Source organism: Ambystoma mexicanum, chromosome 8 (assembly GCF_040938575.1).
Source record: "Ambystoma mexicanum isolate Mex_15411 chromosome 8, UKY_AmexF1_1, whole genome shotgun sequence".
Classification (NCBI taxonomy): domain Eukaryota; kingdom Metazoa; phylum Chordata; class Amphibia; order Caudata; family Ambystomatidae; genus Ambystoma; species Ambystoma mexicanum.
Window position 1 is genome coordinate 776586037 of NC_090929.1, and position 12942 is coordinate 776598978.

The 12942-nt window shown below is 47.7% G+C and overlaps 1 protein-coding gene across 1 annotated transcript in view; it reads right to left on the reverse strand.

The window, feature by feature from the left end:
• The window catches only part of MYPN (myopalladin), a 1604598-nt gene that overhangs the window by 1558449 nt on the left and 33207 nt on the right, over positions 1 to 12942 (reverse strand). The gene's annotated exons all lie outside the window — the stretch shown is intronic.

A 12942-nucleotide genomic window follows, 5' to 3' on the forward strand; every position in this document is an offset into this window, starting at 1 on the left:
TGACTCTGAGCTTCTTCTTAAATGTTCTCTCTAGGAGTGTGTAGTATTTCGTGCCGTAATCACAGGTAAGCAGGAAGCACACTGGAAGCAGTTCAGTATAAATAATAAGAGGCTTTTTTATATTACAGGGCTAGATAAGAAGGGAGGTAGGAGCTAAGATATAAACTTTCTTCCAAGTTACCGTAAGGTTCCAGGCTAACCAGCTACATTCTATGGCTTGCATTGTGTACATCAATGCAAGCCCCAATGCTACACGCCCCCCTTCCTTATAAAGAGAATACACACTCACAAAAGGATGCCTCAAAACTACCTCAACTTGCTCTCACGTCAAACATACACCACAATACCCTCGGAAGAACCAACTACATTTGCAACCCTCACAGAGTACATCTACAGCTGCGTAACTAACATTCCGAATCCACCACATAACAACCACTTACCCAGGACTACCACTCACAGGTCTCACAGCTGCCACCTGTGAGCACAAACCACACACAATGCCACATTCACAACCATCCAAGCATACTCACCTTTCACCCTGCCTGTCACTCAGGGTCTCGGGCCTTCCACGCCCAAAGCACAATCGCAACCATACAAGTAAACACAACTAACATTCTGTAACCATTCCAAAATATTACGTAACCACACACAACACCATCCATTCTCACCAAACAGAACCTGTCACCTGCACCATCACCTAACCAAACACAACAGCTCACAATCATACTACAACTACCCCCAAGAGACATATAAAAGTGTGAAAAGGAAAGGAAAGTGACAAACAATACAAAGAACACATGTAAACAAACATACTGGCAAAGAGACAGTACATCAGAAAGACACAGTGAAAGGAAATTGATCAAACCTCCATCAGAGTGACAGATCTAGCAATATGCATGCATGGATTTCTACTTGCGCAAAAAAAACATAGGCCATCACTTTCACCCGTCAATACTATCACACGGGTCTAAACTTTTATCCGGGTGCACCCTGAACCCTTTTTCTCCCATTTAGTAGGCGTAAACTTCCTCTTACCGCCTCAAATAATTTACTACCTCCATATGTACACGCACCCTAAACGTGCAATAACATTTAAGGCATTCCTTCCATAAATATCCATATATACTCACACACACAATGTGCAATATAATTGCCACAACACATTTCTAACAGAGGGCTTCCCATGTACGCCCCTGTACATCAAGATCATTTTTCCACTACTCATTACATCACATGTCGTATGCTTTTAAACATACATTTCCTCATTTATAGACACTGAACCACATAAATAGCAACATTTTCAAGTAAATACCATATGCTTGTGTACTAGAAAAATGTCCATCTGCAAATGAAATGGTATTAAAATTCGATAAATGCGCAATGTTGTCACAGAATCAAGACATTAGTTCCCTACAAATATCAAAACTAGAACATCTTCACACTCCACATCGCACATACTATTGCATAAGTGTATATACATCCACAAGAAACCTTATCACTTTAAAACCCCTCTAAGGTTACTTCTTCTTTTCACCCTGCGTCTTCCCAGCCAGGCGCAGAAAAACCATACTAATAACCAAACTAATTCACACCTTACGTACACACAAGTCACAAATCGTATTACTGCCACATGTGACATATTCCTCATAGTGGTTAACATTTTCCGCATAGTGGTTCCGCTGACATAAAACCACTTAAAAGGCAAAAATCAGTACCATAGTCTTGCTGACCGACCATCTTTAAATAATGTTGGTGTCCCAAAGTTGTTTGCACTGAGCAGCAAATGACTAAAATACAGTAAATTACTTGTTGCATGTGCAGTGCAATTAAAAAATAAGGAGCTGTCTCCTGAAATATTTATAGAATGGACAACCTGACCAGAGCCCTTCACGGGGACCGCACCTCCATTGAAAATGAATGGTCAGAATTTCGAGCCAAATACATTACATAGAAGAATGTGTGCGTATCATGCCAAAAAGTCATAGACATCCTATAAAACGGTTGACAATGTCTGCAAAATCAAAATCAAAATGTATCAATATGTGCCTCTGCTCAATGTTATGGTGCTAATATGGGCCCTGATGTGAAAAAAGGTGAACTATACCGACCTTCCCGTTGGCAACATAAGAAAAAGGGGAGGGGGACAGAGGGTGGACAGCATTGGAAATGTTATTGAGAAAACTATATGCTTCACAATGATACCAAATGTTATGAGCAATGTTTTGTATACTCTTCATACAACCTTTTGTGAACATTTTTTGTAAATGAATGTTGAAACCTCTACTTTAAAAACTAAGAAAATTGAAATAAAAAAAAAATAGGGAACAAAAAAAAACAGTACCTTGTTCCATTTACTGAAAAAAACACTACCCTTTTAAATGTTATTGCAATACCCACCTACACCACCTGCAGAAAGTGTGTACAGAACCCATCCTAAAACTTACAGCTGTAAACAAAGACCTCCCTCCACCCTAGGGCAACACAAAGCGACAACCATCACTGGAGCCATTATTAACTCCAGATCCCTCCTGGCCCACTCCACAGAAATAGCAGATATACTTGCTATGTATGATCTAAACATTCTAGCTGTGACTGAAAACTGGCTCCATGACGCAGCTGGCCCAGCCCTCATGTTAGCCATAGCCGAGGACTACCAAATACTTAGAGTGGATAGACCCAATGCCAGAGGGGGTGGCCTTGCCATCATAGCTAAAACTAAACTAGCATTGAGGCTATCCACATCCCCCGAACTTAAATCTTGTGAACTACTCTCTGCTAAACTCCCTATGTCTGACAACAGCACCTTAACCATCTTTCTAGTATATGGACCCCCTGGTCCAATTGGCTCATTCAAAGAAGACTTCTCCAGCCTCCTCACTAATAACATCAAAGACACCTTGCAGATTTTACTATTAGGTGACTTCAACTTGGGTTTCAATGACCCCAGGGATAAGCATGCCTTATCTATTGAAAATATTCTTACTGATCATGGCCTATCCCAAAAAGTCCTCACCCTGACACACATAAAAGGGGGCTCTTTAGACTGGGTAGCCAATCTAAACTGTCACATCACCAAAATAACCCCTCAACTCTTGACTGACCACTACCTGATCAACTTCTCAACCGCCATAAAGTCACCAAAAAAGAAAAACTCTGTATTAGTACCCCCGCTCCCCACCAGAAGCAAAAAACACATCACAGTGGAAAAACTACCCCCACTACTTCTACCCACGTTATCTAACACCTTCAGTATTGGCCAGTACTCTAGTATCCACCTTTAATGATACTATGTAAAAAGCCCTAGATAGCATGGCACCTACTAAACTTCGTGAAAGTAAACAACAGGCCCACCTCAATACATGGTTTACCCCACAGCTCAAAGAACTAAGGTTACGAAAGAGAAAATTCCAAGCCATCTGGCGACACGCCCCTACTATTGAGAACTAAACTATACTAACTAACTTTGCCAATATGTATAAAAAGGAAATAATCCGCACTAAAAGAAATACCTTCAATGAAAGAATCGCCAAAGCGAACTCCAATACCAAGGAGCTTTTCACTATCCTTCGCAAAATGGAAAATCCCACATTACCTACAGACAATGTCCAGAAAAACAAACAATGGTGCACCAGCATCCAAAATGCCTTAGCCAACAAAATAGCCACTCTGCAGACCAAAATAGCTGCACAAAAAGCCTCCCTGCGCCCTACTGAGACTCATCCCACTCCTCCCATTAATACATCCAACTTGACTACGCCTTTCAAATTTACCAACATATCCATTCTGGATACTGAAAAGGCTATACTCTCATTGAAACCCTCCAATTGCCAGGGTGACAGCTAACCCGCGCAAATAATCAAGGATGCTGCCAGAGAGCTAGCTCCTTTCATTTCCAAACTCATCAACGCCTCCTTCAACTCTAACACTGTCGCAACCAATCTCAAAGAATTGTGGGTTCTATCACTTCTTAAAAAACAGACACTGGACTGGCCGCCAGGGGGCGCACGGATGCGGTGTTCCTCCGTGTGAGCTCCGACCGGCGACCCTCAAAAGTGGCTTGAGCCCCCACTTTTGCCCCCCCCCCCCACCGCGTAACAACGGATCCACGAGACGGGGGAACCGGACCCCCACATGCTGAGCAAAAATCCAGAGAAAATCGGAGTACTGTAGCCTGAGTACAGCCTCCGGGATCGTGCCTCACGCTCCAGGCCCTCAGTGCGACTTCACGACGGGGCACTGGGACCTGTGAAGCCCGGGACTGCTGGCTCTGCCCTCCACTTTCCTGCTGAACCATCGAGTCACGCAGCGGGCCCCCAAGGCAGTTCCCGCCTCACCGCGCAGCCCCCAGGCCCCTGTGGAGCGAGGAGACCCTCGCCCGCAGAGGAGGAGGCGGCCCTTCCCGTTCCGCGATCCGCGCAGCAACTCCGTCGCGCCCGGCACAGCCTGTGGCCCACTGTGCTTAAGAGTGAGTGCTCCCCCCAGCCGCCGACGCACTAGCCCATTACAGACGTTGTGCCTGCTCCCCGAGAGGCCTGTCCAACCCCAACCTCACGTCCATGCACAGTGGCCCCTTACAAGAGAGAGTGTGCGGCGCAACCCCAGTCATCTGCCTGGGGAGGCTGCTCCCGCCATTTCCTGGAGAATATCCCTCACCCCTCGGCGGGCTCTGTACGGTGTCACCAGCCCCATTTTGTCGGCTGGGCAAGCCACGTATCACACACCCTGACCAAGAGGATCGCGCCCAACGCCTCTGGCTACTGGATCTGGATTTGGATGCTAGCTATGCCTCCACTGTTTAACTCGCCCTCCAAGCTCCCGACATCAGGACAAACCTCACTCCGACACTGAACCCACCACAAAGGGTTGGGCCTCCACTCGTGGGGCGTGTGCCCTCCTCTGTACTCCTCCCAAGAGACCCTCCTGGGACCCAGGCCACCCAATCCGAGATCCCCCTCCACGCAAACCCAACAAGGTCCACAAGTCAACCCACATTCACTCCGGCACATTGCAGAACCAGCACCGAACCTGAGGTCTGCACGGAACTGAACACAAGGTGACGCATCCGGAGGGTAGAGCCCCTGACCCCAGGGCGTGTGCCTCCTCCCAACGCTGGACTCTCGTTACCCAGGACTCTACGGAGATTGCCCTGCAACGCACTCCAGTACCAGCTCATTGCCTTGGTGTTGAGGGTAGTGCCCCCGTTCCAGGGGCGAGTGCCTCCTCGCACCTACACAACGCATGAGCACCAAATCCAAACTAGCCAAATACCCCTACACCCCGCCGCACCCCGAACCTAGAACTGCCCGCACAATGTCAGCGGATCCCTCCGAAACAGAGGCAGCGGCTACCAAGGGGGACATAGCCGCCTTCCTCAGCGAAATCAGAAACATGGGCACCAACTTGGGTGGCAAGATCGACAAAATGACCCAGAGGGTGGACAATATTGAGGAGAGGCTCGAAAGTGTCGAGAACAACTAAGCCTCAATTGACACTCTGGAAACCCAGCTGGACCTCCGCATGCGCTGGAGGCCCACCAGGGGGTCCGAGATCGGTCCTGGCCAGATTTCATAGATATCAAGACAGAATGAAGATTCTCACTAAAGCCAGGTCAGGCAACACCCTCACCCTTGGTGGAGCCCAAATAACCATCTTCCAGGACCTATCCTCGCTCACCTTAGCCCTGCGTCGCCTGTGTGGCCCGGTAACCAGATGGCTCAAAGACCAGGGCACAAGATATAGGTGGGGTTATCCCTTCTCCCTAACGTTCGAACATGGCAGCAGGAAGAAAATACTCCGCTCCGAAGAACAGATTCGAGATTGCATCGCGGATCTCCTCGATACCGGCCCCAAAGAAGGGTCACAAGACGAATCATCACGAGAGGGGGTGCAGTGGGGACCTCGAGGCCCGAGAAGGAAGAAGGTCAAAGGAGCTAGACGACCCAACGACACGCCGGAAAATGCCAAATGAAGTGGCATGCACATATCTTCTGACCTGGCGAGGCCTGTTCAGAAATCATGGTCTCCGAGTCCCTCCGTTACGTTGGAGATCGGCACATCACAGCCAACAAAGCCGGCCCGTAATTAATTTGTCTCCAGACCCAGGACGAATAATCTACTGGCCGCAAGGGAACCGGAAACCGCATGTATCACTACATTTGTTACTCAGTGATAATAGTTGTTGTTGTGTGTTAAGTTGTAATTTAAGTTGACATTTTAAGAACGGGGGGGCTCAAACTGTTGGTGAGATGATATTCGTGCTGGGGGTCGTGTGGTTACGACCCTCACGGGCAGTCCGATAGTAGGCCACTTGCAGGCACCTGGCTCGCCTCGGACGCCATCAATCCAAGGTTCAGTTCCTTGTAGGGGAGATGTTGTGCGGGAAATTGGAACTGCCCACAACGGGTATTGAGTTCAATGCCCGGGAAGGGGGGAGAGGGGGAGCGAATCCAAAATGTTCTGAAGTCCCATTGGATGTGGGACAGCCATCAAAAGACTTCCACTGCAGCGATTTACGATACGTACACAGGCGGTGTGACCAACGAACGTACAAGACTCACCACTCATTGGTGGACATGACGAATCAGGTGACAGGCATGGCACACTCAGGATTGGCACGCTAAATGTTAAGGGGCTAAATTCCCCTACCAAACGATCGCTAGTTTCCAGAGAATTCAAGAGGGCCAATCTAGATATACTCTTTCTGCAAGAAACCCGATATAGTAAAGGGGAGGAGAGGAGGGTACGCTACCCCAAATGGGGCACTGAACATTGGGGCTCTGGCCCACTTAAAAAAGCCGGGGTGGGTGTTCTCGTCAGTAAATCAATCCGATTTGAGCTCTTGAGGTCCTGGTCAGATGTGAGCGGTAGGACGCTGGTGTTAGTTGGCAAGATACAGGACACCATCATTACACTCGCGTCTATATATGCGCCCAATACCGAACAGTCCCGGTTCCTTCAACAAGCAATCCCCAAGGTCATGAACGAGGCAGAGGGAGAAGTAATAATAGGAGGCGACCTCAACACATGGATGGACCCGGATATGGATAGACAAGCAAGCACCCCGTCCACAACCCCTTCACAGGGCACCGGACACTCCCGGATTGTAGATATGATGGACGCCTACAATCTCACGGATGCCTGGCGATGCATGAATCCAACCCGAACAGCCTACACCTTCTACTCCACGCATCAAGCTACGTTCTCCAGAAATGACTATGTTTACATAACCGCAGCAATTGCCTCAGCAATGACGGCAGCTACCATATAGCCCATTACTTGGTCGGACCATGACATGGTGGTGGTCACTATAGATCAGGTCGCACTCCCACGGCGGAGTTCCAAATGGCGGTGCAACAAAACACTTTTCAAGGACACAGTCTTTCGGGAGCAGATGGAGTTGGACATTACTCAATACTTGGAGCAAAACAACGTAGGTGAAACTCCCATCAACATAGTATGGGAGGCAGGTAAGGCCACATGGAGGGGACTTCTCATTAGGGAGGGAGCAGCGAAAAAACGAGAACACCTGCTCATAGAAAACAAATTGCGAAATGAAATCGCTCAACTTGATCTCGCAGCTCAATCGGCGGACTCCGAAAGACTGCAGAAGATCGAACAAGCTAACGCCAAAAGAGAAGAACTACTACAGCTGGAAACAAATAGCATTATTCACAACCTTCAATGCCTGAAGCAAAAGCACTACGAGCATGGGAACAAAGCAGGTGCGTTGCTCGCTGCAAGACTCCGAGGCCAACGCCGTGAACGATGGGTTCCAACAGTGCACGATACAGATGCCCCCCAAGACCATCGTCCCCCCCAATACCCCGAATCCTTTGCCAATTTTTATGAGAGACTTTACACTCCACAAGATACACTGCACCCAGAGGCAATAACAGACTATCTGACCAAAGTAGCCATGCCGACCCTCCCATTGGAACAACGCAAGCCATAGAAACCCCTATCACGGGAGAAGAAATTACTGACGCAATTAAAAAACTTCCAATGGAGAAAGCACCGGGGAACGATGGATACACCGCAGGGTTTTACAAAACTTTCCAGAATGCACTCCTCCCGTTCATGGTGGTCCTCTTTAACAATATCCTCAGCACTGGTGTGGCACCCGACTCCTTTTCTGAAGCCCTAATAACGGTGATCCCCAAAGAAGGAAAGGACCCCAAGCAATGTGCCTCCTACCGCCCGATATCGCTCCTGAATATTGATGCCAAGATTTACACAAGGGTTCTCACCGCAAGGCTTGAGGCACACATGCCCACAATAATTCACAATGACCAAGTAGGCTTCATCATAGGTAGACAAGGTGCAGACTCCACCCGCAAGACCCTCCACCTCATGCACGAGGCTAGAAACCTGTCAAACACACCAGCACTGTTTTCGATCGATGCAGAGAAAGCGTTCGACAGAGTCGAATGGCACTTCTTAGAGGCCATGCTGAAACAAATAGGCCTGGGACCCATTCTTCAAAGAGCAATCAAGGCAGTCTATACAGCCCCAAGAGCCGTTGTAGCGGTGAACGCCCAGTACTCCCGCTGGTTTCTTCTCAGGAGAGGAACGAGACAAGGCTGTCCCCTCTCTGTGATTCTCTTTGCGCTCTCACTAGAACCCCTGGCCCCAGCCCTCCGAGCAGACACTGCCGTTGAAGGAATGCAGGTAAATGGCAGAGAGTACAAACTAGCCTTGTATGCAGACGACATCTTGCTCCACGTGGTAAACCCACTCTCGTCAATCCCAAAGGCGATATACCCCTAATTGAAGAATATGGGATACTCTCCGGTTTTAAGATAAATAAATCCAAATCCACTCTCTTCCCGCTCCATGACCCATCCCCGGAGCAGCAACACGACCTTGAACGCCTTGGCCTGATTGTCAGAGGCCCCACAATGCGATACCTGGGAATCAACTTAACAAGAGACCTAACTCAACTCTATGAGGCAAACTTCCCGCAACTCCTAAGCGCTCTCAAAACGGATCTCGTGAAATGGAAAACCCTCACAATTTCCTGGATAGGGTGCTTGAACGCAATCAAGAGGGTGACCCTCCCACGCTTCCTATATCCCTTCCAGGTCCTCCCCATCGCAATCCCGGACCACTTCTTCAAACAGACCAAAAAGGCCATACTGGAATTCTTGTGGGACGGAAAGAAACCCAGGATACCATGTGATATCCTGATACTCCCGAAGATGATGGGGCGAAGTGGGCCTCCCGGACATCGAACAGTATTACCAGGCGACCCAACTTAGGATCCTGATCCCACACCTGCGCAATAGAAAGGACCTCCAATGGGTCCAACTAGACAATGACATCCTGCTCCATGTTACTCTTGCGGAGTGGCTATGAGTCCTCAGAGCAAAACTTACAAAACGCTTATGTGACCACCCAATACTGGGCACCATGTGGAACATCTGGAGGAAGGGGAAAGGGATGACCGGAATCACGACATGGCCTTCTCCACTAAGTCATCTCTGGTCCCCCGGGATCCGAGAGGAAATCCCTGAACACGCTAGATACCACGCCTGGTTTGATGCCGGCCTGGAGAGAGTAGGCCAACTGTGGAGAAACGGGAACTTCATCTCGACCTCAGAACTAGAGGAGGCCCTCCAAATCCATCCAATTCCAATCTTTTTGTATCTACGATTAAAAGGGGTCATGTCAAGGAAAGAATGGAAGGAAACCACACGATGAGAGCTGACACCGTTCGAATCGATACTGGACACGACCAACGCATCAAAAGGTTTAATAGCGCGCATGTACAAGGCCCTGATCACCAAAGACCAAACTCCAAGTCTTTGCCTCAAAGAGCGATGGGAAAAGGACTGTAATAGAGAATTTGAACAACACGCCTGGGACAAAATCTGCGAAACACCAGCTAAAGTATCAATCGCCACCCAGTACAAATTACATGCTCTGAAACTGCTCCATCGATGGCAGTATGATCCTTGCAGACTCTCGAAAATGTTCCAAACATCTAGCCCAAAATGCTGGAGACACTGCAACATGGACGCTGATTACTGGCACATGTGGTGGAAGTGCCCCAAGGTACGCATCTATTGGCAAGAGGTCCTGGGATGGATTAAACAATTAGATGGCATAGAAAGAGTCCTATCCGCTCTCCTGATCTTATTTGGCCTTGAAGAAGAAGAAGACAGAGTGGTACGCATAAAAGGATTGATATCCCCCCTCCTGTTGGCGGCAAGAGCTGCCCTAGTCATCAAATGGAAGTCCCCGCGCCTACCTGACAAAAAAGACTGGCTGCAAATCGCCATGAATATATACACAATGGAGAAAATAACCGCGGCCCTCCATGACAAGGCTGCCCGGCAGGAGGAAGCCTGGATGGACTTCACTGAACAATATATTACAAGTACGGCCGTTACCGACTCACAGCTCTAACCATAACGCCACTCAATGGCCCATACCCGGAAACCGAATAGCGATCTACGTACTGCTTAATAGCCATCCCTGTCACAACCTTCGCATAGAACCTATGACACCGACAGAGATCAATGTCACACCGCCAATTAAGACAATTACAGCTAACGCCGATATCCGTAAGTCGTCAAAGAATGGACATGGGAGGAGGTGGGGGTTCGTACTACACATCCATCGAGAGTGGACATGTATGATACTATCGGTTTGTTATTGAAGTGGATCGCAATGATCTTGTGATATAACCAAGTTTGCTCAGTTATGTATTCACCTGACTGTTCACTTTTGATGTAAAAACCCAATAAAATTCAATTTGAAATTTGACACTGGACCCTTCCATCCCCACCAACTACAGACCCATTACTACAGTTCCGTTTCTCCTGAAACTCATTGATAGAGTAGCTTACCTCCAAATCCAAACCTATCTGGAGGCCAACCACCTCTTAGGATCACGCCAGTCCGGATTCAGACCTCAACGTGGTACTGAAACAGCGTTAATTGACCTAAAGACACAAATCGACGAGTTGAAGGATAAAGGTAAAATAGCTATACTACTCCTCCTTGACTTGTCGGTAGCCTTTGACTTGGTGGATCACGCAGTATTATGCGACCATCTTGCATCAGCTGCTCACTTCTCGAGTGACGCTATAGCATTGGTTCAATCCTTCCTAGCTAACCGTACGATGAAAGTGTTCTCCCCATCAGCCTCTGCAGACCCAATCCAAATCTCCTGTGGTGTCCCACAAGGCTCCTGTGTCGCACCAACAATGTATAATAACTTCACCAAGCCCCTCTTCGACAAACTTGACCGACTGGGCGTCACATATACTAATTATGCTGATGACACTCAGATCCTCATTCCCCTCTCAGGCAATTTTGTCGAAGACACAGCTCTGGTGAACAGAATATACCTCCTCATTCAGGCATGGAGGGCCTCACATGGTCTCTGTCTGAACGTTGACAAAACTGAGATCCTGGGCTTTGACTCTAACCTAAAAAAACATAGTCCCAACTACACTGCTTTCACTATCGACGGCAACGTAATTATAGTAGTTAATCAGGTAAAAACACTAGGCTTTTACTTGGACTCCACACTATCACTAAAAAAACAAGTCAGCTCCATGGCCTCCTCCATAGCCTATACGTGTAAATTAATCAGAGCCTGTAGACCCTTTTTATCTAAAACCAGCTGCATCACTCTCGCTAATGCATTAATAATGTCCAAGTTAGACTACTGTAATGCAATTTATACTGGAGCCAACAAAAGCACCATCAACAAAATCCAAATATTACAAAATAATGCCCTTAGAGCAGCTCTGAATATACCACGAAGGGAGCATATCTCCAATTATAGAAGAGACCAGCGCTGGTTAAAAATTTGCGATAGAATACTACTCAAAACAGCATCCCTCACCCAGAAAGACCTCAATAATGCTGCCCCCCCTTATCTCTCGGCCAGACTGACCAGAAAAACTAAACCGCACCACACTGGAGCATCCAACCATCTTTGTACTGAAATTCCCAGATACAAACACTTCAAAGCAGGCGGATCTAGCTTCCCTGTTAAAGCTGCTCTCTGCTGGAATGCATAACCTGCCTCCTTCAGAATGGAGCAGCCGTACCCCTGCTTCAGACGGAACCTACAGAATTGGTTCCGAACTAATGACACTTAGCTATTAACCTCAACTGGACCCCGACCTCTCTGCCTGAACACTGCATGTACACCTATCGACATTCCCTCTTTTGGCCTATCCATGTAACTACCAGTTCCCATGGATACCAGACCTAACCTGTATACAAATTGAATCCTGATGTTGTATCATATTTTATGCACTTGCCTGTATTCTGTAACCAAGCTTTAAGTATTCTTGTAACTGCTGTGCCCAGCTACCTAAGGGTTTTGGTGTGCATTACCAAATAAACAAACAAACAAAGGCTGCCCATTCCAACTTTGCTCCAGCTTCACTCATCATACGAGTACGAAAATCCATCCTCGCACAGTACACTTTGCTGCCTTTCTCTGCAACGTTGCTGCTGATCCATTTTTCTTCCTGGATGGCTGCCAAATCACTGTACAGAAATCTCCTTTCCATACGGAACACAATATAATGGCGTAACACAGTATTCATGACCCGATCGTCCTCCTCTGAAGTCTGTACCCTTCCGCATTCCACACCTCGATATGAGAATTATTTCCCTTTGTCATCACTTTCTCTACATGCCTGTAGGTCCTTTCTTCTATACATATTGGAACCAGAGAGGGCACATTCCACGGCACATTCTATGGCCGTTCTGCATGGAGAACTCGTCATCATTATCTTCATAGCTGCCCAGCTGAACGGAGCTCCAGCTCCATGAAACGCACAACAAGGCGACCTGCAGCCTGCAGCGCTGCCTCTGAGGCTTCTCAAGGCCACCTATACCATTACTGCGGCCTCCATGAAACCTAATATTGACCCTCAAATCCCCCAGTCATATATTTAAAAGAAATCACAGTAC